Below are 8799 nucleotides of genomic sequence, written 5' to 3'. Positions count from 1 at the left end.
CCAAAAGCACTCAGATAATATGGTAAATGTTTCTTTTAAGTTAACCAAAGATCATGAGTTCAAATCTAGCTATGAGAATATAGCAATGTTAAATCTCTTTATTGAAAGTTTTGCAATTCATTGCGGTTCTATCCAATTTAAGAAATTAATTTCTGCAGTTAGAATACGTAATTCTCAAAATTAAAAATAAAAATGCACAACATCAAAAGATTTAACATGGTCATAATTCGTTTTTAGTGAGTTATGTGTTGATTTTTAAATGCAACAAAGTTAATTATTTTTTTCCTTTGCTCCCAAGTACAGGTTGATTTTATATAATAAGAATATACATGATGAGATAAGAATGCATCAAAGTTAACGGGGAGGGACGAAAGTTGTGGGGGTCGTGAATATACTATAGAAATAGCAATAGCAATAGCAATAGCATATGAATGAATAATGTTAGAGGCAGTTAAAGCAGTATATACGTACAATATATGACTGGTCTTAGTAATTTGTAAGTTTGTGTTTGACCCATAACTCAACTACAATAAAAGCTTCACAAACTGATCAGACTCAAAGACAGAGATTCACCTTCTCTCTCTCTCTCTCTTTCATCTGATTCTGTTCATTCATATGTCTCAACAGTGAACAATCACGATCTCCGTTTTGTTCGAAAACGACGCTATATCTTGTCCTCATCCTCCATAAAACAATCCTATATTTTATTCACATGCACATTCAAGTTCAGAATTTCATTTTGTATCAAAGTTTAATCCGATTTTACTATTTAATTATATAAAGAGAGAATAATACTCCCTTATGTACTTTTTATAAGAAACATTAAATTAACATAGTATATATGACAAAATTATTTAGTCTAGATTAAAAAAATCTTAAAAGTCTTTGTCAAAGAATATATCTTAAAAGTAGTTAATGCTTAGTAGATTATATATCCTAGTGGTTAATAAGCTCAGCTAAGGGTGAAATCATTTAAAAGAACTTGAGTTTGATTTTTAAATTAAATAATTTTTTGTTAGACTTTACTTACCTTCCAACCAAACTCCAAATTATTAGGGTAATTTTCTCTTAAGACTCACCACAAAAAACCTATACATAATAGGTTTAAATATGTAAATGATCCATGCAAATATCAAACATTTCAGTTTTAATCATGTAAAATTGTTTTCTTTATAGTTTTAGTCTTTGCAAATATAGAAAATTTCATTTTGGTCCTTGGTATTTTGTTTTAGTCTTTATAAAATCTATTCATATTTAAATTAGTCTATGCAAAGGGTCATATTACACAGACCAAATTTGATATGAATCAATTTTACAAAGACTAAAATAAAACAAGGATAAAAAAAAACAAAAATTTATATATCTGCAAGGACTATTCTCAAAAAATATTTCTATTTAAGCCTATAAAGTATAGAGTAATACATACTTGTGCAGAAGCCCAAAAAAATTATTCTGGGCACACACTAAATACTAGAAAAATTTAAAAGAGAGTAAAACTAATTGATGTCAATGTAACTATTTTTTTTTAACTTTATTTTCCAAATAATATTGATTTTGAGTTGTTTTTCCAAATAATATTGATTTTGAGTTGTGTCTATGAAAGACTAGTTTCTCTAAAGTATGACCAACATGTAGTGACTCTTTGGTCATTGTTCAAATGCAATTTTGATCTTATTTTTATTATAGACTTCATTATTTGAGATAATCAAATTTAAGACGTATCAAATATAAAAAATAAATACTTATTACTATTGAGAATTGTAGGGGTTGTTTGCCAATGCATATGTGATTTTTTTTTATATCATTTTATTATTTGCCTCATTAAACTATTGCTTAAGAAAAAATCTTAAATTTAGGATATGTTTGGTTTAAATTTAAAGGATTAAAAGTGATTTTAAAGGTTGTAAAATTGATTTTATCTTTTTTGAATGATTTAAAAGTGAAATAATTTTGTTTGCATAATTCATTATACTTGAAACTATTAATGTATAGTTTTTACTTTATACAATTAATAATTTTAACGTTAAATTTATTGCTAAATCCATTTTTATGATAGAAATGACTTTATATTTAACTTACTTGTGTTCAAAATCAATTCATTTATAATTAATTTTTGTCATCATATAACCATCATGATACACTTAAACCTAATTAGGTATCGACACTATAGTCATGTGAAAAAATGTTATTGACACTATAGTGTTCATTTATAGCATTATTGATAATTACATCATCTTCTGAACTCAGTTCTGCATGCACATAATCTTAGATTCTGCGTTACTGTGTCACCCACTTCACACTTGATCGATCAACCTGACCTGAGTTTTTCTTTACCCATGCCGATCACATTAACACTGTCCAAGGACATTGTAGAATTACTGTTCACTCAGAAATTTTTTCTGTAAAAAGAAACAACTAACCACGTGCACTTATTTTCTTTCATTAACTAGTTTCAATTTTAATTCAAGTTATATATGAAGCTCATCCAAAGGACCAAATGTAGGCCGAAGATATTAACTTTTAGTCATGCTAACTTTATAGCACATATTAAACAACCCATAAATCTTTAATATACTATGACAAGTAATACTGTGAGATGTAAGCATTTTCCCTTTTTTTTTTTTAATAGGTAGACATGACAACAATCCTCATATCCACGAATCTCGGTCCAAATTTATCTCAACAATTTGATGGGGAAAGCTTAAGTTAACTGAGTTTGAGTTTGGAATTGAATTTTTCTTAATTTCAAAACACGAAGGTGGATATTAAAGACATTGATATCCACATGAACCCACCTGCTTGCCTTAGACTTCCATTTTAACCTCTCTTAAATTAGAAAACCCTTCAATTACATTTATATGTTTATGTTTATTTTTATTTTCAAGATGAGCCATTATAGAAATCATTTCCTCTAAAAATAATAATAATAAAAAATAAATTGTTGAAACAATATAGTCTTGAGCTTTTACTATTGTTAATAAAAAAATTACAAAAATACAGTTGAAATTCATGTGAGGATGAGGCGAGGTAGAGATACCAAATCCCATCGAATTTGGCAATGGGGTTCTACTCTCCTGCCCCATTGAAACCGGCGACAGGGAAAGTAAAATTAACCCCACCTCATTGTCATACCTGGATATATCTTAACAAAATGCTATATGTGCAGTAGTAAAGAAACATTTAGTTAAAAACAATTATGTAATTCTTCTTAAATTTTAGGTTTTAGAATAATTAATTTTAAAAACATATGTTCGTAAAATGTACTTTTGATAATACAAGAGGTATTGATTAAATCTTAAGAGTTAACATTCTGGGGCGACGTTCAAATTTCATATAAAATTATAATAAAGGCGACATTCAAATTCCATATAAAATTATAATAAAATACTCCAATGTTGGACTCAATGTCTGGGACATCTTTTGGAGAATCAGGTTGTTGGAAGGATGTTCCAACATCGTGTTCGACATCAATAGCCTTTTCAACTGTGGAATCATCAACATTTATGGACTCCATCTTAGTATTGGTTATGGAATTGAACACTATGTAAGCTCTATTGTTAGTGGAGTAGCCAAAGAATATTCCTTCATCACTTTTGGGATCCATCTTTCTTCTTTGTTCAGGGCCTGCCAAGATGTAACACTTGCTCCCAAAGACATGAAAATATTTCACAGTTGGCTTTCTACCTTTCCACAGTTCATAGAGAGTAGAAGAGGTATAAGATCTTAGAGTAACACAATTGTGGATGTAACAAGCAGTGTTTATGGCTTTAGCCCATAAATGTTAGGGAAGCTTTTTGGCATGTAACATAACCCTTGCAATTCTTGTGAAGGTTTATTCTTGCATTCAACAACTCCATTTTGCTGAGGTGTAATGGGAGATGAGAACTCGTGAGCAATTCTCTCAGAAGAACAAAATTTAAAGAACTTAGCATTCTAACATTCCTTGCCATGATCACTTCTAATTTTGACAATAACACTTTCTTTTTCCCTTTGAAGACGTTGACACAAGTCCTTGAAGACTTCGAAGGTTTCTGATTGTTCTCTAATGAAATTCACCCAAGTAAACCTCGAGAAGTCATCAACACATACAAAATCATACTTCTTTCCATCCAAACTTTCAACTTGCATAGGCTTCATGAGATCCATGTGCAATAATTCAAGAACCTTGGAAGTGACATGATGTTGGAGCTTCTTGTGGGACATCTTGGTTTGCTTTCTAATTTGACACTCACCACAAATCTTACCTTCTTCAATTTTTAGTTTAGGTAAACCTCTGATGGCTTCTTCAGATATAAATTTCTTTATACCTTTGAGGTTAAGATGCCCAAGCTTTTGATGTCATAGCTTGACTTCATCTTTTAGACATTAAACAAGTGGAAGAATAAACTTTATCTTGAGAAACCCACAAGTAAAAATTGTCTTTGGATCTCACACCTCTTACGAGGAAATCATCTTTGTCATTTGTAACCAAGCATTATGACTTAGTGAAGTTGACTTTTAGACCTTTATCACATAATTGACTAATACTTATCAAATTAGCAGTTAATCCTTTCACTAGTAGCACATCATTAAGTCTAAGAACCCTATTGTAAGCAAGCTTTCCTACTCCTTTAATTCCACATTTAGTTCCATCACCAAAAGTGATAAAACTAGTGGAATAAGATTTAATGTCAACTAAGTACTTCTTGACCCCTCTCATATGTCTAGAACATCCACTGTCAAAGTACCAGTCTTCCTTTGAGGAGGCTTTAATAGATGTATGAGCTATAAGACTAGTAACAACCTTAGGTTTCAATTCTTTTCTAGTTTGAATCTTCACATGGTTAGCTTTAGGTTGTGTTGGATGTTTAGGATAGTCATACAATCTACAACAATAAAGTTGTATATGACCATATCTACCATAATAATGACATTTCCAAGAAACAAAATTGGCTTTAGTTTGGATTTTTTGAAGTTGGACAGGATGTTGAGACATTTGGTTCGACATTACAAATTCAGTCTTACTTTTAGGAGACACAAATTTAGACATGGAGACTCCACCTTGTTTATTTAAGGACCAATAATTAAAACCTACCCCTTTTAAAGTTCCAGAACCCCTCCCAACTTGAATAACCTCCTCTAACATATCAGAAACATTGTTCAACATTCTAACATATTTTGTCATGTTATCAAGTTTGGAAGTTAACAAGGTTACATCAACTTGTAAGCCAGAGATAAATCTGCAATTTTGCTATGATTTTCTTATGTTTCTTTTCCTTCCTTACAAATCTCCTCGCTTTTAGCATAAAGCTTTTTGTATGAATCAACAAGTTCTTCACAGGAAACGTCATCATCACAAGTATCATTCATCAGATTCGCACCTACTAGTAAAAGCAGTGACATGTTTAGTTGTTTCATCATCAGGCTCTCCTTCTGAATCATCATATGACCAAGAGACAAACAACTCATTTTTCTCTTTCTTGAGAAACGTAGGACATTCTGATTTGATGCGACCAAAACCCTCACATTCATGACATTGAATTTGTTTCCCTTGGTTTGGTTGTTTTTGACATTTGGTCTTGACTTCCTGTCCATCATCTTCAACACCTTATTGAATCGCATTCCAAGAAGCACAATTGCATGTGAATAAATTTCATTAGTATCCATATCTAATTATACATCTTCCTCATCAGTGTTGGATATGAAATCAATGCTTTTGTCCTTCTTTTCAGTTATATCATTGATAGCTAATTCAAAGGTTTGAAGTGACCCAATAAGTTCATCCACCTTCATGTTGCTTATGTCTTGGGCTTCTTCAATGGTTGTGACTTTCATATCAAACTTCTTGGGTAGAGATCTGAAAAAAAATTTAATCAGCTTCTTTCCAGACATCCTTTCTCCCAAGGCACTTGATGTATTAGCAATATCAAGAATTCTCATGTGAAATTCATGAATGGATTCATCATTTTTTATTCTGAGATTCTCAAATTTTATAGTGAGAAGCTGAAGTCTTGACATTCACACTTTAGAGGTGCCTTCATGAGAGATTCACAAATACAACTCAACTAATCAGTCCAGCTCAGTGCATCAAGGTGATACAAAGAGAGGCCCAGAAATAACAAAAACAAACACAAAACCTTAAGACTCTTTTCTCAATACGACGAATTCGTTCAAAATACAACTCAACTAAAACAAACAATCTTTGTGGTTTGATAATCAGTGGCAGCACACATTGAGGTATACAAAATAAAACACAAAGCTTAACAATGAAACCCTAAAAGACTCAATTCAATAATATTGATTTCTTCAATGGAACCAGGGTCTGAGTCTTCCTTATATAATCTTTCAGCAGCTTGGCTTTTTCTTCACATCCTAAACAATCAACAGACCAAAACGTATATATGATCTTCATAATTTTCTAGGAGCAAATATATTATTTTCTTAAATGTCCAGGACATTTAACTTAGAAAATACCGCATAACAAACCGACAATGAACAACTTCTAGAAACACATGCCTCTTGGACAACAAGTCACGTGAATAAAATCTTCTTCAACGATCTCACGCTAAAAACCAATCTTCCAAAATTGCAAAACAAAATACTTCACCTGATAGAAGATGTCGTACTTACATATTAAGACATCGGATCCAACATCTTACTAAAATAAGTTTTAGCAAAATGCAATCAACACAGTATAGAAACCCAACAATAATATAGACATATAAGATGTTGGTATTCATCTAATCTAAAGACACCATTATTGTTTCAATCTTTACTTTACTTTAGCCGCAAAACCTTAGTGCTTCATCCAATTATAGGTAGAAACATCGACAACTTGGTCGGAAATATTCTTTTCCACAAAGGTTTTGATATCTCTCCATTTTATATCGTTTAAAAAATTTCAAAATTTCAAACATAATATTTTAAGGATTAAATGTCTTTGTGTGTTATGAAAGTTAGCTCACTTAGATAATGAATTGACTCGCCTATAAATTTGCGAGTTTAATTTTTTTTTATCAATGTGATAAACTTTTTTTTTTTTGGTACAAATGTGATAAACTTTTTATTGAGAGAGTCGTATTTTATAAGAAAAAACATATTTAATCGTTTTTAATGCAACACTGTTTTTTTTTTGTTTTCAACGAAAAATTCACCCTTCAATGAATATTGTCTGTATAATTTTCGAGTCCATGTTTTTTATTACATATTTATAAAAAAAATGTTAATAATTTAATCAATAATACTATATAAATGGGATATATCTTTTTGGATTGAATTTTTCCTTTCAAATTTTATCATTTTATTTAAACTGTTATCTCATTTTTATCATCATTTTTATAATATCATCTAAATGATCAATTAACAAATTAATTAAATCTTATTAAAATATGATCAACATTATATAAAGACGAATATGCTATATCTTGAAATTATGAACTCACAAACTTCTTTATCTGAATACATGTAATCAGGATAAAGATTCTGAATCCAAGTATTTTGCACATTGTCTTGCACATAAATGTCATACAATATAAAACCTTACGCTCCTCTAACAACTCAACTTCTTGTAGTCTTCGTAAGCTTAACTCGGTTGATAGAAACAATACATAATATATGTAATGTCTGAGGTTCAAACCTCTACCACCACAAAAAACTCAACCTCTCGTAAAATTAAATTTCTTCTTCAACTCTAACAACTAGGCTCGACAAGAATACCTAACACCATATTCCTCACCTATTGTTAGATTAACCAACTTCTAAACACCCACTTAATGCCCATCCACAACTCAGATCGAAACGACATCTTACTAGCATTTCCTATTCTTTAGTAGCATTTTCTACCAATCATCTCTCACCATTTACCCGCTCGCCTTTCTCAATACTAAAAATATTCTTCAACCAAATTGAATCTAATATAAATCAATCAATCTATGCTTCTCACCCAACCAAAATAGTAGAGTTCTTAATTAATCAAATGTGCTAACTAACTTACAAACTCAATTTTTAATTAAGAAAATAGAAAGAAAAAAAATGTATGTGTGAACACAAGGGGCTGATACAACAAAAAATACTTGAATAGCAAGTTAATTAAACAAAAAGTTATAAGAATCTTGTTAAGTCACCTATTATAAGTTAGAGAAATGATATTTGTAGAACCATTTTAATACAATTTTTGTACAACTTTCTCTCTCATACTTACATTATGTTTTTATTCTCTCTCTACTTTTTTCTCTCTTTCTATTGTTTTTGACCGATAAAAAGAGAGAACAACAAAATTGTCTCAAAGATTATACCAAAATAGTTGTTAAAATATCACTACCTATAAGTTACAACCTTATCATCAATTGCAAATCAATCAACAACAAAACGTGATTATGGTAGTAGGTTAATTAATTAATCAATTTGGTGATCCTACAACTAAACAAGGCCCCTCAATCAGACAAATTCACTTGACCACAGTTGTTGTTAACTTTGGAGCCCTAATAAATGTTTTGGATACTATTCCACCAATTTTCAAAGGAAAAGGACATTTTGATCAATTAGACACACTCCCCAACAGTATACTTAATGATTGATAATTTAATATGGGACCTGAAAAAGTTTACATTTATTTTAACTACAGTTAATGATTAGTAACCTTACTTTTTTGAAATTGTTTATTTCACTTCTTGTTGGATAAAAATAATAAAAAATGAAAAAGGTGGAACATGTCATGTAAACCTCGTAAAGAGAGATTGATGAGGCTCCCAAAAGAGGTTTTGGGGTTTGGAGGGATGAGTGTTGAGAAGGGTAAAATCAGCCTTTCTTTCTTCTTTGGTT

The sequence above is a fragment of the Medicago truncatula genome, chromosome 4 (assembly GCF_003473485.1).
Source record: "Medicago truncatula cultivar Jemalong A17 chromosome 4, MtrunA17r5.0-ANR, whole genome shotgun sequence".
Lineage (NCBI taxonomy): Eukaryota > Viridiplantae > Streptophyta > Magnoliopsida > Fabales > Fabaceae > Medicago > Medicago truncatula.
Note: the sequence above shows the minus strand (reverse complement) of the source record.